The following is a 22,290-nucleotide window of genomic DNA, read 5'->3' as shown; positions in this document are numbered from 1 at the left end:
ATTTCAAGGGTCATCATATGAAAGAAGGATTCGATTTGTTCATTTTGGCCTTAGGAGTCAGAATGAGAGAAAAGGTGGGGGTAGAGAAGGGGGCGCAAAGAGGCAAACTTGGGCTCAGTGTTCCTAACTATTAGAACTATTCCATCCTTAAATGGGTTCGTTTCAGAGGCAATGAATTTTCCTTAATTGTTGGTCTTTCAATCAAAGCTATTTGAACACTTCTTGGTATGTTATCAAGGGGAATATCATGCTTTTGGTGACCCTTCAAAGCCACGATTTTATAAAATAAAGGTGGATTTAAAATAATCCACTTCAAAAACCATTTCATAACATGAATTTGTTCCTTGGTTATAAAAGGTCTGTCAGAAAAGGACAAATCCTATTGGATGGAAAAGGCTTTGAGCATTGCCTGTGACAGTGTATATGGAAGTACCAGATGCACAGAATCACAGACTCTCCATGTTGGAGAGGTCTTTGGAGGCCAACTAATGCAACTTCCACCTGAATAAGAACAACACCCCCTCCATTCCTAACAATACATCCAACACGTGGTCATCAAGCCTTTTCCTGAAGAACTCCATTGAAGAGGAATCCCTTCTCCACTCCTCCCTGGCCTCCCAACCCAAGGCACTTCATTATCTATTAGGATGATGGCAAATTATTTTTCAATCATTCAGTCTTATCTTCCTCTCTGTGTCTCCAAGGACCATAGCACTCCATTACTGCCCATGAGGTTTGCTTGGCAAAGAAACTAGGATGGTTGGCTATTTCCTTCTCCAATGGATTAAAGCAAATAGAGGTGAAGTGACTTGTCCAGAATGATACAGTTTGCAAATGTCTTGAGGCCAGATTTAACTCAGATCTTCCTGATTCCCAGCCCAGTGATCTATTCACTAGGCCAACTTGCTGCTCCAAATTGTTCCTCACATCAGGCTTAAATTTGCCTCTTTGTGCATAGCTATACTTCTTACTGATGCTTTTCTTTGACAGGATAAGTAAAGAGCCCCTATTGCTTCAAAGGTTCCTCCAAAAGAATAAGCTAGAAACTCATCATCCTAGTTGTTCTTCTCTTGATGCTTTCTAGCTTATTAATGACCCTACTAAAATCTGGTGCCCAAGACCAAACATGATAACCTAGACGTGTGGGAACTACCGTCCACTAACTCCTACTACGACTTTTACTTGTAAATTTTATTTCATGAAAACTTTACAAATATCTGTGTACTTTCTTCTTATTTGATTCAGATCACTACTGTAGCTGGGCAAAATCTTTTTGGAATCCTAATTCTGTCATCAGACTGGCTGGCACCAGAAACCTGTTTGTTGTGGGGTTTTTTTCCTTTTGTTTTACTGGGTTTTTTTTAATTTTTTTCCTCAAATATGTTTTGGACTTCCAAAGTCCTACCTCTTCCAAAAACTGAGATTGATCGAAGAAGACCTGCCTAATTCTTTCCCCCACCTGAACATAGTATTTTTACAGTTATTTTCCCTCATTTCCACCATAATTATGCACTTTGAGATGCACTTTACCAATTAGTGTTCACAGGCATGCACACAATAAGTACTGAATAAAAGATTTTGGATGGTCATCATGAGAGCAATCACCCATTTAATCTGTGCTACAAGCTCCATGCATGACAGGATGAATTAAATTTGAACTTTGAAACCAATGTTTAGATTAATTCCATGTTGAAGACAAAAACTGGTTGTTATTTACTGGCATCTATTGTGTTTTGTAATGTGTTGTTTTCATCCACACATGGAAGATGTTAAACAAGTACCAGAGGGATTTTCCATGAACCACAATTTGGCCTCTTTGGCCCATTTGATTATCTGGAATAAACAACAAAATTTGATTTAAGAAGGGGAGCTGAATAGGCAGTTGGGAAATGTCCTCACTTATTACATGTGAAAAACAGACAAACAAATAAACAAAAATATAAAGACTGATTTTGGCCTTTTTTATAAAAAGGATATTGGTTTAGGTAGTACATGTTAACCCAGAGATTTTTTCCCTCCCATCTTGGTCCTCGATATATTTTTTTAATGATTTGTTATATATTTAGCTCTACTCTATTATTAGAGCTTTCATTTCTTTGTAAAGAGTTTGAGTCCTTTTTATATAAATCCTATTAAATGTATGTTTCTTTCTACTGTATCACGATGATACATATGTAGAAACAAGAGCATTGTTACCTATGGAGGGACACTAATTCATTAATACCCTCTTAGAGAATTTGCAGCAGAAAATGGAAGAGTCAGACAAGATAAGAGAGAATGGATTGGTAGTGATATGCACAGTTGGAAAGAATAATCTCACAGATCGATCAATCAATAAACATTTATTAAATCTTTTTTTAACCCTTACTTTCCATCTTAGAATCAATGCTGCATATCAGCTCCAAGGCAGAGGAGTGGAAAGGGCCAGGTGAGGGGGGTTAAGTGACTTGCCCAGGGTCACATAGCTAGGAAGTGTCTGAGGTCAGGACCTTGAACCCAGGACCTCCCATCTCTATACTTGGCTCCCAATCCACTGAACCATCCAGCTGTCCCCTATTTATTAAATCCTACTGGAGTCAAGGACTTTTCTATGCACTATGGATACGATATAAGAATTATATTATCTCTCTTTTTTTCCAAAAAAAATTGAAGTAAGGAGTTAAGAGTTCTTGGCTTTTTCACTCATTTCCTTACACATTTCTGAAAAAAAAAATACATGAACAGAACCAAAACATATTGTTTAATTCATAAATTATGTGCCTTATTTCTTCCTTTCCAATTTGAAAGAGAAGCACTTTCCTACATTGTAAAGGAAGAGTTTGGCTTTTCGAAAGGATCAAAATTAATCACAAATGCTGTTTTTGGCCCTTCTAAAATGAATTAGTCCCCTAAGTTTGTGTGATAATTTATAATTAAAGCAATAAGACCACAAATGTTTTTAGTGTACAGCCTGATTCTAGACTGTGGCCTCAATTCATGTGAAGGGTACAGGAATATCTAAGGACTAGCTAAAGAGATTAAAGTATAGTTGGTTTCTAGCATTGCTCAGATCACATCTAACTGCCAGCTCAGACTTGAGCCATTTCCTTGGAAGAGAACCTGAAGCTAACTTTAAAGATTTTACAACCCAAAAAAAAAAAACAGCTGTATCTCTCAGGACGGGCCCATGATATGGCTTTTATGAGTTGCTTTAAATTATTCCTTGACTATAATATATAAATAAAATAAATAATTAAGTTATTAAAAAATAAATTATGCTTAATAGAATGACTAACTAAAAATGTCCAGTACATATACCACTATTTTTCCTAAGTCACAGGATCTTAGATGTACAGCTGGAAGGGACCCCATAGGACTCCTGCTCCAACCCCATCATTTTACAGGTGGGGAAAGTGAGGTCAATGGAATTTAAATGACTTGCCCAAGTATAGGACTCTCCAATCTCCTCTCAGCATAGACTTTGAGTTATGAAACTTATTTTCACAGTAACTTTACAATCTGGCTCTCATGAACTTTTTCGTCCTTAGAAAACATGGTTATACTTACAATGCTTGGTACGACACAAGTACAGGGTTTCAAAGGAATATATGACGAATTCAACCAACTCCAAAGACATAGTTCTTCCTACTGTGTCTACTCCATCATTTTATAAGATGTGTGAGGAAGGAGGACTTGGAAACTGTACCAAAGTGTCTTTAGGCTCCATGAAGAACTTGTCGTGGTAGCAAAAATGGGATTGGTGGGGCAGGGAAAGAAAGCAGAATCTTCTTGTTTGTTGGTAAGGTGGAAGGGACGTTGGGTGTTATCTGAGAGAATTAGAAGTCTCAGAGAGTTATTAATAATTTGAAATCCCTGAGGGAAATGTACTGAGATGAAAGGATCATAGAATTTTGAGCTGGAAAAGACAATAGAGCAATCTCCTCATATGAAAAAAGAAACTGAAAACCAGGAAGGACTTGAGGACTTGCCTAAAAGCCACCAATTAGCTAATGACAAATTCAAAATTGATACCTGGATTTTCTGGCTCAAAATCAAAGCTTTTCCCCACTAGTCCAGCCTGTCTCCAATATTGATTATTTATAGGATAACACTTAAGAATTTAGCCTCCTTGAGTTTTAGATAAAACTAAAGTTTGGAGTCATTAGTTAACTTGGTCAAAGTTATATGTACCGTGTTTCAGGGAGGCAGGAATTGAGCCCAACTTTCTAATCTTCAGGTGTAAAACTTTTCACTTCACTGGGTCTACATATGTATGTGCTTATTTATTGTATGAATGCATGTTTTATATGTATATTCATATGTATAGTATATTTTAAAGAATACATTAAGCAGCAATTGATAAAATTTTAATAAGAATTGAACAACAGACTAAAAACAAATATTTTGTCATTCAATATTTTCTGCTGAATTGCAGAAGAAAATAGTTGAAATTTGGAGACAAAAATTCTAGTTTATATGGAAACCTGAAGACAATCAAAACTATAAACATATGGAGAAAGGGTAGAGGTGAGAAACAGAAGCAAAAGTGAAAAAATTGTCATACATGTTTAAGCAATGCAAGGGTAACAATGTTTGCTAAGGCTGAAAAAGTTCAAAAGAGCCAGATTGGGAAGTTACTATGAAGATAAGTTTCATACCGCAAACAAAGTCTATGCTGAGAGGAGCCTGGAGAGGATTGGTGGCTCCAAGGGAAGAACAGGGCTTAAGAAATGGAAAAGAGCTTGAAATGGAGGTTACTGAGAGCACAGTATTTGGCAGACTTGTGTCAGTAGAGCAAGTCTTATCAACAACATATGGTAGTAGGGCACAGTTAAATTTTAGTTTAAGCCACTACTTGTTAAGAGCTGCCTGGAAAAAATAATCTATACACACACACACACAAACACACACACACACACACACACACACACAAATATGTATATATATATATATATATGTATGTATGTATGTATCTTTAAAAAGAGATCTTTAGAAGGATGATTTACAAATATTTTATTACCTGATGTTTGGAAAATAAATAGAATTTATTTTCTATTTATTTTAGTTCCCATATCACAGTCTTAACTCAGACTAACTTTGTAAAGCTAAAACCTCAAGATCTTCTTCAGATGAAGTGCCATCTATCCATACTTCTCCCATAGTATAATTGTGATGTTTGTTCCACCCACCCAGCACTCCTGGCCCAATGGTTTATTGTTCATATTTTGTTTCAGAGGACCAATAACATCACAGGGTGATATTTTGACTTGCCTGTAAATTAGATTTAAGTGAGGTAGAGTTCCACAAAGTTCTCAGCCTCATTCTCTCTTCCAAAGTCAAGTGCAATGGGAAGACAAGAGCCAAAAAGACTAGTGATGACCTGGGGATGCATTAGATGACTATCTCGTCTTTGATGTCTGACCAAACTCTAAGCATTCCACATCGACTATTTCAGCTCCTTTCATGGCCATTAGGACAAATTGTTCTCATCCACCCATTCCCCTGGTGGGGAGTCTTCACACGCTTGGAGTAGACATCTTAGTAACTCACTGGTGGGTTTGAAACTTGTTGGTTATTCTCAACCTCATTTAGCCTATCTGATGAGATTGTTTTTACCAAGGGTCTATCTGGTGTTTAGGAAGGACTAGCACCTCCAGTGTGAGAGCTTGCTGAGCCCTTTTCAGGGCTTCTCATCCACTTTTGGTGTCCATCTTTCACCAAATCTGACCTGTGGCTCCAAGAAGCTGTAACATCAGTCATACCCCAACCACAATGGTAAATCCAGATAGATAACGGTTTGTATAGAAAACACACACACACACACAATTAGTCTTTTCCTATATACACTTTCACTTTTAAGAAGTGATATATAGAGGGTCAAATGAACAAATTTGTATTTCACCTCCAGCTTCTTATCTTGTTTGCAGATATTACAGGTGAATTCAGACAACACGTTTAGTTTAGTTGTTGTGTCACACTTTGTGTGACAATAGTTCTGACAATATCCTAAGAAGAGAAGATATAATCATAGACATTTTCAAAAGGCACTATTTCTAATTTTAAATTAATTTATTAACTGACAGTTCAAGACATCCTAATCTGGTCAGTTGGCTCCTCAGTCCTAAAAGATTCACCTACTCCTTCTCCTGGGGCACGCGCACACGTGCACACACACACACACACATACATGCAAATATGTGTGTGTATATATATATATATATATATATATATATGCATATGTACCTGGTAAGCTTATCACTCATTCCTTCCGCCTGGCCATCTCTGATTGGTAAATAGCCACTGAAGAGGTGGACTTTAAAACCTCAACTTCTCCCTTATTACTTTATCACAAAAGGGGCATGTCCTTACCTGGACCTAGAAAACATCAGCACATTCTTGAATCAAACTTATGGCTGGACCATCCTCCTTTAGGCAAAGTTCAACACCACTGCTCATCTCACCTTTCATCAAGATTCACTAAGGCTGGTCAGCCCTGCCCTTAACCCTATTATCCCTAATAAAGACAAAAGATTCCATCCCAACTTGATACCCTGAGGGAAAAAAAAAGCTGAGTATAGCCTTAGTTTAGAATCGGATTATTTCAGCCTGACTTTGGGGGTGTAGGTCTTGCAGGGAGGGAGGGAGGGAATGATTTTACAATTCAATATTAGTTTTCAACAAAGAAAAACTCTAAGCAGCTTTAGCCACAAATTATGCATACACACACACACACACACACACACACACACACACACACACACACTTCTTAACTTCTTAATCTTTACAAAGTAGATAGGACTTTTTCTCATCTCAAGGCTATACTAGGATACTTTGTATGGAAATAGGAAGTAAAAATGTGATGATTTTACAGACAACATTGATATATCTCAGGATAGAGACGTCCTATTATCATATTTTGCTAAGAAATTTGGTTCATCTATTCAGATCTTCAAGTTGTCCGAATCTTTTCCCCAACTACTTTCATCCCAAATTCCTATTCTAGTTCTTGAGCCCAACTCTACTCTTACAGCCAGCAGCCTTTTCCTTGTGGAACTAGTATGGGGCATGTATTGACCTTGCTTTTACAGCCTTAGTCACATTCCTCCCTCTATGGTACAGCCAAATTAGTCTTCTTAATATCCCACCAAGAAAAATTCCATCTTCCATTTCCTTGATTTTGAACCAGTTGTCACCAATTCCTAGAATGCATAGTCTCCTCACTTCTACCTCCTGTAATCCCTAGTCTCCTTAATAGATTAGTTTAAGTACCACCTTCTATATGAATCTTTCATTGATGCCTCTTGACTATTATCTCCAATCTCCAAAATTGCCCTATATTTATTTTGTATAGTTTGATAGTATTCTTGGAGTCTTTGGATTCAAGTCCCAACTCTGACACTTACTGCCTCTATGACCCTCCGTCAGGCATTACCCAGGATATCTCTGAAAAAGTTTAAGTTTTCAAGAAAGTGCTTTATTATAAGTTGGCAGAGGAAATTCCTCATTGGTGTCCTCTAAACCAATGAAATCTCGGGTGCATCCTCCCCCACAAAAAATAATAAAAACAACTTATCTATAGACATATTGTCTCCTCTAATAGCATGTCAATTTTTTGATGGCAAGGATCATTTTGTATTTGTCTTTATATTCTGAATAAATTCTGAATGTGATGCCTCAAAACTAGTGTTCTATTTTGGTTCAAATACTAAATTTGCCTAGAAATTACCCTTTCAGATCTCCAGACCTCCAGTTTAGCCCATCAAATTTTAGTTGACTTTTTCCTATAGAAGAGAGAAGAAAGATGAAAGAGTTCCCCCAAAGAAGACATACAGAGACCTGATGAGGTTGGCAGTTGAGAGAGGATAGAAAAGGGAGGTATCAGAAAGGACTGATTAGGGGAGCAAAACTGAATAAAATTGAATGCCACAGGAAAAATCTGATATCTCCAAGTAAATTTTAGCTTTTCCCGAAGGACTTTTCCTTTCATGGCAAGAAAAAACAGCAAGATAAGTGTTTTCTAATGCTGTTAATTGTTTTCATTATGCAATTATGTGCTTGCCTGAATCTCAGGCACATGCTGTTATTTGTATGAAATGTTTACTATCTATACTCAGTCCAGAAGAAAGAAAGAAATTGTAAATCTGAGTAAAGCCCTCCCTCATAGCATTTTTTATGATTTACATTATGTAAAGCATAATAGTAGATAACATTGAAATGTTATAAATCCTCAGTTTGTGCATTTTAACTGTTTTTACCTTTCTTCCAATCTCAGAACTTAGTATATTTTTTGAATAAGTACTTAATGATTTCTTGTTGACTTGACTTAACTTGACTTGACTAGATGCTAAGTCTACAAAGACAGAAATGAAATAGTCACAGACATCAAGAAGCTTATGTTATTTTAGGGAAAACAGCAGAACATGTATAGGTAAAATGCAAAATAGATCCACACCAATTTACTTCCATCCTTCCTACCCCCAAATCCATCCTGTGTGATGCTTAAAGATTCTTTGCCAATGCATAATTCATGTCTGATCTCACTAATGTAAGTACTATCCATTGGTGCAGCTAATGATTCATCCCCACTTTCTAGTTCTGTCAGGCACCTTGTTCTGTCAGTCATTAGAAAGATGTTCAGGTGTTTTCTGTTAAGTAGCAATATCACCTTTGATTCTTCACTTCTCTTCACCCTGACATCCAGTTTATTGGTAGGTACCATCAATTCTGCATCTGCAATATTTTATTTTTAAAACTTTCTCCCTACTCCCCCTTCTCCTCCTCTATTTTAGGCCATCCTTTTCTTTTGCTTGAAATATTACATTATCTTAATTAGTCATCATGTCTCTAGGCTCTCCACACTCTACTCCATCTTGAATACTGATGTCATTTTTGCTTCCGTACAGCCATGAATCTCTAGTTCATGGCAAAAAAGGACACTTACTTCAGTTGTGCTGTTCAGAACCTATCTAAAACTTCTAATTCTCTAAGATGCTTGTCTAAAAATTCCTGAGGGTCCTCCTGTTCTGCACCACTATCTTTCAGTTGTCTATCGCTTTTTTCATTACTGTCCCACTTCCTTTTCCAATCATATATTAGATTGTGAGTGCCTGGAGTGCAGAGACTTTCTTTTGCCTGATTTTATATCCCCAGAGCTTAGCAGAGTGCCTGGCACATAGTAGGTATCTAATAAATGTTTATTGACTGATATATCACTCTGATTAAATCTGGTGTGCTACATCGTACATTCAATGTCATTCATAAAATGCTGGTCTATTTGTGCCCACTATGCTTCTATCTCTCTACTGGCATTTGAGTTACCCATAATTTTGATTTTCTTTAAGAAGAGGTAAGTCTGCCAGATCCCATAGTCTTACCCTCCAAGGGCCAAACTCTTTAGAAGCACATAATAGTCAGGCCCCTAATTAGAGCCCATAGGCTTTACTCTGTCTTTTGAATTCCCTTCCTCCTGCTAACAGGATCAAAGTCTCTGTCCTAAGTCTATATCTGATTTAGTATTTAGAAAGTCCTTGTAATTCCCATTTGATCTTTTATTGGAATCCTCTGCCTTTCAAAATCCATTTCAGGAGGCTTTGTGAAAAAAATCCCAAAGGAGCTACGAGAGTTAGGGCACCAGTGTTTTACCTCAGTTCCCCAACTTCTCTTAGTCTATCATGAAAACAAAGGGTTAAGTGGGAAACAAGAATAGCAAAGAAGTTATTGCCAACCATTTCAAATCAAATGTTCCATATTCCTGCCCAGCACATGCCAGGTGTGACTGGCAAAAACAAAGCAGAAACAAAACAAAACAACCTTTGAAACTTTAAGCCTCCATACATATTATTTTGCCTAAGAGTTATTAGCTATTAAATATTTAAGAGGACCTGGAGAGGACAGCTAGGTGGCTCAGTGGATAGAAAGGACCTAGAATCAAATCTGGCCTCAGACACTTCCTAGCTGTATGACCCTGGGCAAATCACTTAACACCCATTTCATAGCCCTGAAATGGAATACCTGGTATTGATTCTAAGAAGATAAGGGCTTTAAAAAAAAAAAAAAAAAGAGCCCTGCTGATAACTTTGACTTCCCAGAAAATTTGATCCTTCTAGGAAATGATCCAGAAGAAGCACGATATTGACCTAGAAACTACTTTTGTTTTCTTACACCCTGAGTCTTAGTGATCTCTAAATCAAGATTTCACATTATCTTGGGATTTTGAAGTTAGAGAGGACCCTAATGGCCATTTACTCCAAACTATACTTGAATAAGATTCCTTTCTAAAACAAATTCAATACTTAAGTAGCCATCCACCATGATGGCTGAGGAGAAAACAACCACCAACCAACTAAAGCAGTCCATTTTGGATCTCTTTAGCTGTTACAATTTTTTTTTCTTTTCCTTTGATTAAGACTAACTTTGATTTATTCTGCTCTAGAATAAGTCTAATCACGCTTTCCCTTGACAAGTCTTCAAATACCTAAAAAAGGTTTTCTTGAATCTGTTGCCTAGACTTTGCTGATGGCTTAACCCAGTGATTCCCAAAGTGGGCACTACCGCCCCCTGGTGGGTGCTGCAGCAGTCCGGGGAAGCAGTGATGGCCACACGTGCATTTATCTTTCCTATTAATTGCTATTAAAATTTTTAAAAAATTAATTTCCAGAGGGCTAAGTGATTTTTTTTTCTGGAAAGGGGGCGGTAGGCCAAAAAAGTTTGGAACCACTGGCTTAACCAATACCAAACTGCTAAAAATCTTCCTTTTGGAGTCAACATGCCTCTCTCAGTAATGAAGGGCCCATGACCCAATCTTCGCTCACCTGTCCCACCTCCACAGGTTCTACTAACCCTTCTCTTCTTCCTACCCTCTCCTTGTGTTAAAACAACATCTAGATTGAATGTATCTTTTTTTTTCTAGGAATCTGGTTACAGGGAAGGTTCTTTCTATACCACAGTATTAAAGCTTTTTTTTTTTTTTAATTACCAAAAAAAGAAATTATTCACCCTGGCACAGGCTCAACGATTCTCCCTCAAGAAGCCAAGTCCTTTCTCTGCCTCCAACAACCACACCATAGCCAAGCAGAGGCCATATAAAGTACTCCCAAATCCCGAGTGCAAAGCAAAAAACTTCATTTATCCCTCCTCCTCAGTACAAAATTATCCTGGGAGCACAGGAAGAGAAGCCACAGAAATGCAGTGTAAGTACATAAACAATTAAGATTCAGCACCAGGGAAGACATAAAAAGTCCTCAGTGAGTCAGACTTAGGGTTTATAGCCTTGTTTTTTTTCCCTTAGTCTGTATTTCAATAGCTTTTCTATTTTTGTTAAATATAAGTAGAGGAAGAGAAGGTTTTATTAGAGGTTTGTCAAGTAATTACATTTTCTGAAATGCCCTAAACAGTGCACTGAGATCTTCTGATGGCAAGCACCAGAAAAAATCCAAAGTATTATTAGATACAGGAGCTTGGCTCAGTGAATATTCTCTACAATTGCTCACATAACATATATGTATTTGGAAAGTCTTTTTTCTCTCTCTCCCTTTTATATCATACCAGTGATTGTCAGTCTTTTCTGAGGAAAATGGCAGACTTTCACTAAATTTCACAGGATATGGAATAATTATTTCAGGGGAACCAGATGGTCAATGAAGCAGTCACTGCAAAAACCTCATGAGGACAATTAAATTCCAGCAATTAAACTGATGACTAAAGTTGATGGTAGCAAAATGTTAATGACATACTTTTCACATCCATTTTTGTCGGGGGTGGGGCAGGTAAGAAGGGAGCCTCTCTTCTCTCTCTCTCTCTCTCTCTCTCTCCTCTCTCCTTTTTTCTGTCTCTGTCTCTGTCTCTGTCTCTCTTGATTAATCTGAGATTAGCTGAAATAAGGCAAGATCTAGCAGCCTGTTAGAGCTACAACTTTGTTAGGTACAACTAGAAGGGTTTGAGGAATATCCTATTTGTTAGTCAGCAAATTGGAGACAAAGATCCCAGTTTTTTTTAATGGCAATCATTAAAGAAATCCTGAAAATAAGCATATATGCCCATGCCCAGGGAGTATGCCTAAAAGAAATGGAATACACTCTTAGTCTCCTTTCTAGTCTCTTGTGCCTTAGTTTTTATGAGAATCTGTACTGTCAGTGACTTGAAGCCATCTTCCAGGTGGCCAATTCTTTGGTTGAAAATGTACAGAGAAATGTGGGATCTATTTTAAGGTGCATTTGCTGCCTTGAATTTCAATCTCCATTTAAAAACAAAAACATGAACTGAAGGGGAGAAATTTTACCAAAATGCCCAGCTACAAAGATTACTAGATTATAATGTAGGTTTTTGTGTGCTTTTCATGAATTGTCAGGGATGAAGGTCAAGACCACTGGATCAAGAGGATCTTTCTTCCACCAAAATAAGTGTTCTGAGAAACAAAATCATTTGAGAATTATTATAATAGTTAAAGAAATGAATTCTTCTTAGTTCATTATTCTAAAAAAATCCATGATTTATATTAGATATCTCCTCCATCTATGTAGATAGCTTTGCTTCTCTGCCTTAGTAGATAGCCTTGATGAGAAGTTAAGATGTCACATTAGCTGAACCTACGAGCAAAGGAAGGCAATATATTTTTTTCCTATTAAAATCTAAACTTGGTCATTAAAACTACACACTCACAGTATGTGTATACACAATTAACTAATGTTTATAGAACACTTACTATATGCCAGATACCACACCAACTCCTCATGACAACCCTGACTAAGCTGTTCTGATTATCTTCATTTTACAGGTGAGGAAACTGAGGCAACAGAGGTTGAGTGACTTGTTCGGGGTCTCATGGCCAATAAGTGTCTGATGCCATATTTGAACTCAGGCATTCCTGATTTCAGGCAGTTTTATTCATTGCATAATCTAGCTATCTAACTAATATTGATAACGCATTTACTAGATGCCAGGCACTGTGCTAAGCGCTTTGTAATTATTATCTCATTTGATGTTTATAATAACCCTGAAAAAAGGTGCTATTATTATTATTATTATTATTATTATTATATGTCATTTACAGATAAAAAGGATAGCATATATGTATATTTACATGTACACATATATATAATGTAACCTTAAGCATATATATATATACATAAACATTTATCTATACATAAATTGCTTTATGTCAATGAGCCTCACTTTATTCATCTTCAAAAAAAGCATTTTTATAAAGAAAGTCCTTTGTAAATCAGTTTAAGAAACATTATACACCTACTATGTGACCTTAGGCACAGAATAGACATATAATCATATGTATAATATATATAAACATACATATATACATATAATTGTATACATATAAATATATGTATTTTCTGCTTTTGTGCCAATTATAAATATATATATATATATTGTACAAATATATGTAAATTAGCTTATCTAATTTTAGCAATTTTTTAATTATTCCAGCGAGATGGGCTTTAAATGATAATGGTGAGCATTTTCATCTTTTGACTTAATGAATGAAAATGTAAAAATCATGGATTAAATTTGATGTGTTCTAATGGAGATTTGCACAGTAGAGGTGAAGAAATGTGCTTTTGGTTAGCTTAAGACCAAAGTATGAATGAGGACAAGGCTTTCCAGATGCCATTTTGCTTCCTGACTCAGTGTACTGAATAATAAAATAAGTAGATAATTAAATAAAAAGAAAAAGGTAATAAATATTGAATAAGTGATTTGGCATTATGCTCACAATGCAAAGAATCATGATTAACTTCACAAAGTAAAGTAATCCAAAAAAACAAGTTGCTTCTCAAAAAGATTTTTAAAAATAACTTTACTATTATATAGTCAGGGAGAAGTCGAAAAATAATCAGTTAATCAAGCAACAAACATTTATTAAGTACCTATCCTTAAAGGTACTTGATACATGTGCCAAATATTGTTCTAGGTAATAATGGTACAAATAGAAAAATGAGACACAATCATGTGATCCTAGAATTTATGATTGGCCCAAATACCACAAAAAGAAGAGATGAATCATAATGGATCAAAAGTTGAAAATAATTCGATGATGATAGTATAAACAAATAAATACCACCAACTCCACCATCACAGGCCCATACTAGGTGGATAAAGTAAGAACTAGGATATTTGGGGATATATTTTAAGCTATTCAAGGGTAGGGACAGAATCTTTTCATTCTATCACAATTTTGGGGGGACTTTACAAGAAGTCCTGAATTCAGTTAGCATTAACATTTTTAAATGGATGTGGAGAAATTGGAAGGCATACAGAAAAGAAAAACAAAGATGTTTAAAATCACAGAAAATAAGCTGAGTGAGCCAGTATTTAATGACTTGCTCTGCTTAGCTGTTGAGGGCAGAAAATTAGAAATAATGAGGTAGAAGTTACAAAGAGTCAATTTGAGACTTGATAAATGGAAGAGCTCCTTACTCATTACATCTGTCAATATATGGAATGGGATTCCTTGGAATATAGTGATTTCCAAATCACTGGAAATCTTTAAATGGAGGCTGTATGACAACCTGTAAGAGATGTCACAGAGGGGATTCTTGTTCAATTACAGGTTGAACCAGATTACTCCTGAAGTTCCTTTCAACTGAGAGTTTATGATTTTATGATGAGATGGTTCTATCTAGAGAGGAAGGAACTGAGGGAAGGGTGACTAAGTGGATATTTTAAGGAGAGATGTGCCAGTTGTTCAGTTTCTGCAGAGAATGCAAAAGAAAATGAAACTAAATTTTAGCTGAGATTTAACTGAGAAGGAATTTTCTTGAATTTACTGCTGAGTAAACCTTGAAACTGGTAAGCTGTGGAATGTCTCTGTCTTTCACAGAACACACTACCAATTATGATTGGATCTAGTTCTGTACCACGGAGTAAGTAAAACATTCAATTTTTAAAATTGCAAAATCTTCTCAAGAGAAAACTGAAAGGGTACAGTCCTGTAGGCAGACTAGATAACATCCCAAGAGTTGAGAACCATAAGGCCTTACATGCTCAAAAGATGTATCTCCCAACTAAGTTATCTTAGTACCTGGCATTCTTAATTTGGGGCTCACTCATTTCTTTAGGCTTTTATTCCAGAGGATGGTGAAAAGAATGCTGGATATAGAATCAATAGAGTCCTAGGTTCAGATTTTGGCTCCAGCTCTTACCAGGTATGTGACTTAAATCAAATGACTTGATGGCACTGTGACTCAGTTTCCTCATCTGTAAAATAAGAATAATAATAGTTACAGTACTTACTTAAAGGTTTCTTTAAGGGATGAGATTTGTAAATTAAATTAAAAACACTCATTAAGTATCTATTATGCTATCTTAGGTACTCTGCCTAAGACTAGGGATCATAATAACAATAATGATGATGATGATGATAGTTTCTGCATTCAAGAGGATTTCTTTTTATTGGGAAATTTGGAAATGTGACTACTAGTAGTAGTAGTAGTAGTAGTAGTAGTAGTAGTAGTAGTAGTAGTAGTAGTAGTAGTAGTAGTAGTAGTAATTCTTAAATGCTTTAATGGATCTGCAATCCTGTCTTCTTCATGGTCATCAAAAATAAATAAATTCTTACTGATATTATCAACAATACTAATTCCCTAGTTAAGGAAACTCCCCACCCTGAGTAGTTCTCAACCATTTAGAACAGTGAGTCTTAACCTTTTTTTGTATTGTGGGCATCTTTGGCAATCTGATGAATCTATGGGCACCTTTTCAGAATAATGTTTTTAAATACATAAAAGAAAATTCACATGGTTACAAAGAAATCAATTGTCCTGAAATGCAGTTATCAAGTTTTTTAAAAACTATATTCAGTGACTCTAGATTAACAGCCCCTTATCTAGAACTCTATAGAAAAAACCTTAGAAAGTTTCCTGAGACTCAGAGAAGTCCAAGTCACTTGTCTGTGGTCACAGAGTTTGTGAATGAGACAGGATTTGAACCCAGGTCTCACAAACTCCAAATCTATCACTCTCTCCACTAAATAATGATCTCTTTCAAATATAAAATTTTCAAGTTTATTTTCATTCTGATGTGAGAAATATGAGAATGGAGTCTAAAGGGACTGAAATGTAAAACAGGAACATTGTGATCCACATAAATGTTGATTTTTTTTCTTTCTTGACTTTGTTACAAGTTGTGGCTTCCTAGAAAAGGAAGCAGGAAGGGATGGAACAAAAAATAATATGATAAAAAGAAACAGAGTATCTTAAAATGTATTTAACTGTGAATGATAACTATTTTCAGTAATGCAAGGATCCAAAACAACTCCAAGAGACTCATGATGGAAAGGGCCACCATAGAAGGAATTGGTCTGAACATAGATTGAAGGATACCATGATTCCATTTATTTCCTTCATGGATTTTTTTTTCTTGTATGAGTGATATGGGTCTTCTTTCACAATATGATGAACATGGAAGTATGGATGATATGAAAGCATATATATACCGTACATCATACTACTTACCATTTCAGGGAGGGGAAAGGAATGGGTGGGAGAAAACATAGATCACAAAAATGGCAGGAAACAATTATTTAAAATTGTGTCTATGTGAAATCTGGAAAAATATACAATAAAAATGTAAATTCATTTAAAAAGAAATAAAGATCTTAAATATGTAGTTCCTAGACAAGTCAGATATGGGTAGTATCCCAGGGGAAGGTCTTTTAAAGCAATAGCTTATCAAGAAAAGTAAAAAATAGAGAAAAGTCAATTGAGGAAAAGACTATCGCCTATGCCCCCCCAAATATAACAGCCCCCAAACTACTACTTTAATCTACCCACTTTTCTGAGGCCCTTGCAAATTAAAATAAAATGCAGTCAGAATTTGCAAGAGATTGCTCCATGTTCTAGAAAGATAGGCATATTCAAACACCCCAGTATCTCTTGGTACAAACACAAAAAAAAAGTCAATTGGATCAATTTAGTTCACATAAGAAAGTTGACAAAGGCTGAATCCAGACAGAATCTCTGTTCAAAGGAACAGAAAGAATCCTGCTTCCCCTATGACATCACTTCCAGGGCTTTCAGAGAATAGGGAACGATGCTTTCATTATTGCGATTTAGAATTTAGCACATTTGAAGGGCGAGCTAATGATTACTATAATTGCATGTCATCCTTTTCCAAATCAGATTAGTCACAAATGATTATCAATTGTTTCATTAAATCTTGAACAAGTTTGCAAGCCACGAGGGGCTCTTGTAAATCCTGCCTCTCGGCCCAATGAAATAACAATTCAATACACATAAGAAGCCATTTTTCATCCCGTCTCCCATTTTCTTTTCAGCAAGGATTTTTGTATACCCAGCTTGCTTTGCTATCCATTTACATAGTGTAGGAGTTACCCTGCTTTTTTCTTGGTTAATTTTATCAGAAGCTTAAATGATGGTCTCAATGAAGAAGAGAGTCATGCAGGTTTCCTCCTAACAAACCAAGAGAAACTTCCTTCAAATTTTACTAGGAAAAAAATTTTGTTGGTTTTTTTTTTATATATCTCAATACAAAATTGAGATCTGGGTCCTCTATGGCATGAGGTGGAAATAAAGAAAATGATATTCATTCTTATGGCCAACATTTTTGCCCTGCTATAAATTAACATTCCAGGATCAGGATGATGAAAATGTATAACTCAATAAATTAACAAATATTTATTAGGCACATATTATCTGATCTGATGATCTGTGTTCAGTGCTAGCTATGCTCAAATTCGCAAATTTGTCTGAGATCTTAATGATTTAAGAGTTGCAATTAATGATGCAGATAGCAACATATCAATGCCAGGTGCTTGGGGTACAATGAAGAAATGAGATAGGAGCTTTCATCTATTAAGATGATGTAATATAGTTACAGAGAAGTGGATATATGATATAGAAATGTGAAGGAAAGAAAAATGACTAGTTATTTGATGGATCAGGAAAATCCAAGAGACAAAGATGAAGAAAGAAAGAGAATTATAGGCATGGAGACAGCTTAGGAAGAGGTCCAGAGGTGGGAGATGGAATGACTTGTAGAGAGTTAGTGTATAGGAAGGAATCATAGGTAGATATGATTCCTATAAAGATAGGCTATGATAGAGAGGAGCTTTACATTCCATGGAGCTGGTGTTTTATTTTCAAGGTGATGGGGAACCACTGAAGCTTCTTGAGAAAATGAATAGCAAGGTCATACTTTGATTTCCATTTTTATTTTTCAGTTATCTTTTTTTTACTCTTAAATTGGATAGAACCTTAGAGTTCATCTAGTACAACTGAGGCATAACAAAGGGGAATCTACTAAGCCATATTGCCTTTGAGTGGCCTAATAGAATGATATTTAAGGGGTAAACCCAGAAGACAAAACTCAATAGGTTCTAGGTTACTTATTCATGTTAATATTTGCTACCCATGGGACTGGATCTTTTTCTTTTATTCTCATTTCTATATATTGCACTGTGTTCAACTCTGTAGCCTACTTCTTGTTCCACAAACTCATAGTAAGTTATATTCCATCCTCCACTACACCTTTCTTGAAAAATTTTTAACATAGACATTTAAATTAGTTTGTTTAACTTGCTCAAGTATAAACAGTTTAGCCCAATGCCCAGGACATTGTAGGTACTATATAAATGCTAGTTGTTATCATTATCAATCAATGAACAAGCATTTATTAAGCCCCAACTATGTTACAGGGGCAACTAGGTAATGCTGAGGTTTTTTTTTTAAAATAAGAAAGGATATTTGTGGTTGTTGTTGTTGTTGCTTTATACATCTCAATGTATAACGTATAATCTCAGCTAATGATAGAAAGTCAGGAGAATTCATCTTCCTGAATTCAAATCTGACCCCGCACTCCTATTAGTTATGTGACCCTGGGCAAATCACATAACTCTGTTTACTTCAGTTTCTTCAAATATAAAATGATTTGGAGAAGGAAATGGCAAACCATTCCAGAATCTTTGCCAAGAAAACCCTAAATGGGATCATGGAAAGTTGGACCCAACTGAAATGACTGAAAAACAATAGAAACATCATTGACTACCACCACCAAAAAGACAACTACAGCAGAAAGATGGTAATAAAAACAGAGAGGACTGACTCGAAATCTCTTTCCACTATACCACATCAATCCTGAAATAGTACAATGTTTTGAAAAGCATCCTCAATGCTCAAAAAGCATTCTTTTAAAGATCAGTGTGATTTTAGCAAGATTTTTTAAATTATTGTTTTGAACATTGGAATTCCAATAGTTAAAAGCAACCAATACTCATGTGTGGCTTCATTAAGTGGTTTCTTTTATTAAATAGAGCATCTCATTCTTTTCCTTCACTAAAGAATAGAGAGCCAAGCATGGAGTCAAGACTCATCTTGATGAGTTCAAATCTTTCCTTAGTAGCTGTGTGATTCTAAGCAAGTCACTTAATCCTATTTGCCTCAGTTTCTTCACCTCCAAAATGAGCTGGAGAAGGAAATGGCAAACCACTCTTTGCCATGAAAACCCCAAATGACATCATGAAGAGTCGGCCATGACAAAAACAATTAAACCACAACAACAACATCTTTCAGATACTGAACTAGGTTCTGAGAATACGAAGACAATAATGAAGCAGTCTCTGTCCTCGTGGAGGTTACATTTTATCAGGGGAGATAGCAGATGCACATATATATTGAATAGAACAGCCTCATAATCTTTGCAACATTGAAAAAAATCACTCAGACTATTTGGCTTTACTTCATTTTCAATCATAAGCCTTAAAAGACAGCATTGGCTACTGTAGAGAAGGGATTGCCTTGAATTTAAAAAGACCGTGATTCAGGAATTATCTATGATGGATACTCTCTCTGGAAATGTGGGCAAGTCATTTCTCCTTTCAGTAATCTAGGCAACTCTGTAAGACTATTATTTAGAGAGGAGATGCTAATCTGCCTCTGGGGAGGGGATTTCCATACCTGGGTCTCCACACACTGTAAAGACACTGTAAAGTAAAGACAGTGACTTTGGATTTAAAAATAAAGTCAAGACACTGGTTTGAATTTAAAACAAAAAATGTTCCTTATTTTTATAACGATGGTGTGCAGTATGAACAAGGGCACATGCAACAGTCTCCTTGCTAACATAGAGGCTCCTAATGACATAAAACACACCATCTGAGTTATGTAACAAGATCCTATAAACTGTTGATCATTAACTTGGCCCCAACAGTAAACCAAGCTGCTTGTCCAGGCATCATACACACCATTTACTAAGCTTGACCATGACTATATAGATTTTTTAAATGTCTGTTAAGGTAATAGAGCAGGAAGCAATTTATTATAACCTGCAGGGATCATAAATCCTAACCTTATAGCATTTTTATTGCTGACTTCTCTCAAAGGCAAACTGATGGGTGCTCTTCTGCACATAGGATTCTCCCATTAGTAAGCAGTCTTATATTACAGGCATAAAACATTGTTAAGCATTTTCCCTCTGCCAGACGTCTGCAGCTGTGTCACATTTCTGCTCCCTTATTTTAATGGGTGCCAGTTATCGAGATTAAAGTTGGAATAGCCGAGCACTCCACTAGATGACAGGCTTGGTTTAGAGCCAAGACACTTAGTGATGCTTATCAAACAATTTTCACTCCATACAGTAGCATAATTCAAAGACATAAGACAACCCTAACTCATCCCACATGTGAATGAGCTTAGACGACCAGTTCAAAGTTTTGCACTTATCTATAGTATTTCTTCTAAAGCCACCAAAATGTGTGGTTGTACTTTCCACACTAAAAGTGAGCTTTTAGTTCATTTAAAAATATTTATTGATGCTTTGATTTCATGGGGGGAAAAAATGAGCCTGATTTTTATGAACAACTTGAACATTTGCTCCTTATGTGAATGCCATGTTTCTCTTTCCAGTGGAGAAAAGATCAGGGATTTAGAGCTGGAGAGGGGTTTGGAAAGCCATCCATTCCAACACCTTTTTTTACAAGTGGGGAAGTCAAGGATCAGACGATTAAGAAACGCATGGAGAAAGGGAAGAGCTAGAATTTGAAATCATATATTAGCCTAGAGATGAAGTCATTTCCCACTGTGTATCACCTGGGTGCCTCATGACAAGGAAATTTTAGCAAAATGAACAAAAAAGCTGCATCTTAATGGCAGTATTTAGATGATGCTAAAATAGCACTGACATTTTTCCTGGTTTAGGAAATTATCTTTCCTCACTTAGTTGGGGAATGATATTCCAGGTATTTCTCCATCTAATGGGAGATTCTTAAAGTTTTCGTGAAGCATGACATTAGCAAGGTGATAGGAGGCTGTTTGTATGTCATCAATGGCCCTCTAGAATCTGGTTTTAACTTATTTTTCAGTCTTCATTTTCTAGTAATTCTCTTTATGAACACAAGGTTCTAGAGAAAGATCAGCAAACTATTTTCCTTAGGCCAAATCTGTCCTGTTGTCTGTTTGGGGTGATAATGGTGGTGGTGGTGGTGGTGGTGATTTGCTTTCCTTCTGTCTGGGAAAATTCCAAATTTTGCTAGCCAACCCTTGTTCTAGAGAAATGATTTCCAAGTTGTTCCCCAAACTTAATGTGGGCTCTCCCTCAGAAGCATGTGGTCACCCAGGCCAACAAGGACTGGAATGCATTATGTTTTTAACTCTGCCTTTAAGAATCTTTTCCTTTCCTCAAAGTTCAGTTCATCCATTATTCTCTTGGGGAAAGTGTTTTTTCTTCTCTTCAAATAGTCCTAGAGTATAGAAGGCCTGGGTTCAAATCATGGGATTACCAAAACAGTGAGAACTACAACATGCTAGGGGAAAAGAATTCATTGAAAGAGGGAAGATATAAATTTCTTGAAAAAACAAGAAACTCTTCTAGAGACCTCTAAATAGAAGGTTGTGTAGGAATCTCATGACATTCCTAGCTCCATCCCAAATAGAAGCTTTTACCAGACTAATAATGATGGTCTTTTCTTTTCATGAAGACTATCCTTGGATATGCAGTCTAATACCCAGAGGCAATTTCACATAGGGGCCTGGGATAGAACATATTTCCATTATCAGAGCTCGAGTCATTCAAGTGGATAAAAGTGAATATAGCACTCGTTTGTCATAAAGACTTAAGTTCAACTAAAACCTAAGAGCAAATTTTTCACCTCTTTTTTTGACTCAGTTTCCTCAACCAAAAAATTTGGATAGCAGCAACACCTACCTCACAGAGTTGTTATGAAGATAAAATGAGATAATATTTGTAAGTGCTTAACACAGTGCCTGACACACTGTATAAATGCTTATTTTCCTTTGCCTCCTCCTACAAGATAGTATTTACCTCTATAGCTTGAAACAAGAAACC

Source organism: Gracilinanus agilis, chromosome 3 (assembly GCF_016433145.1).
Source record: "Gracilinanus agilis isolate LMUSP501 chromosome 3, AgileGrace, whole genome shotgun sequence".
Lineage (NCBI taxonomy): Eukaryota > Metazoa > Chordata > Mammalia > Didelphimorphia > Didelphidae > Gracilinanus > Gracilinanus agilis.
The sequence above is the reverse complement of the archived record's forward strand: the minus strand, read 5'-3'. Positions refer to the sequence as shown.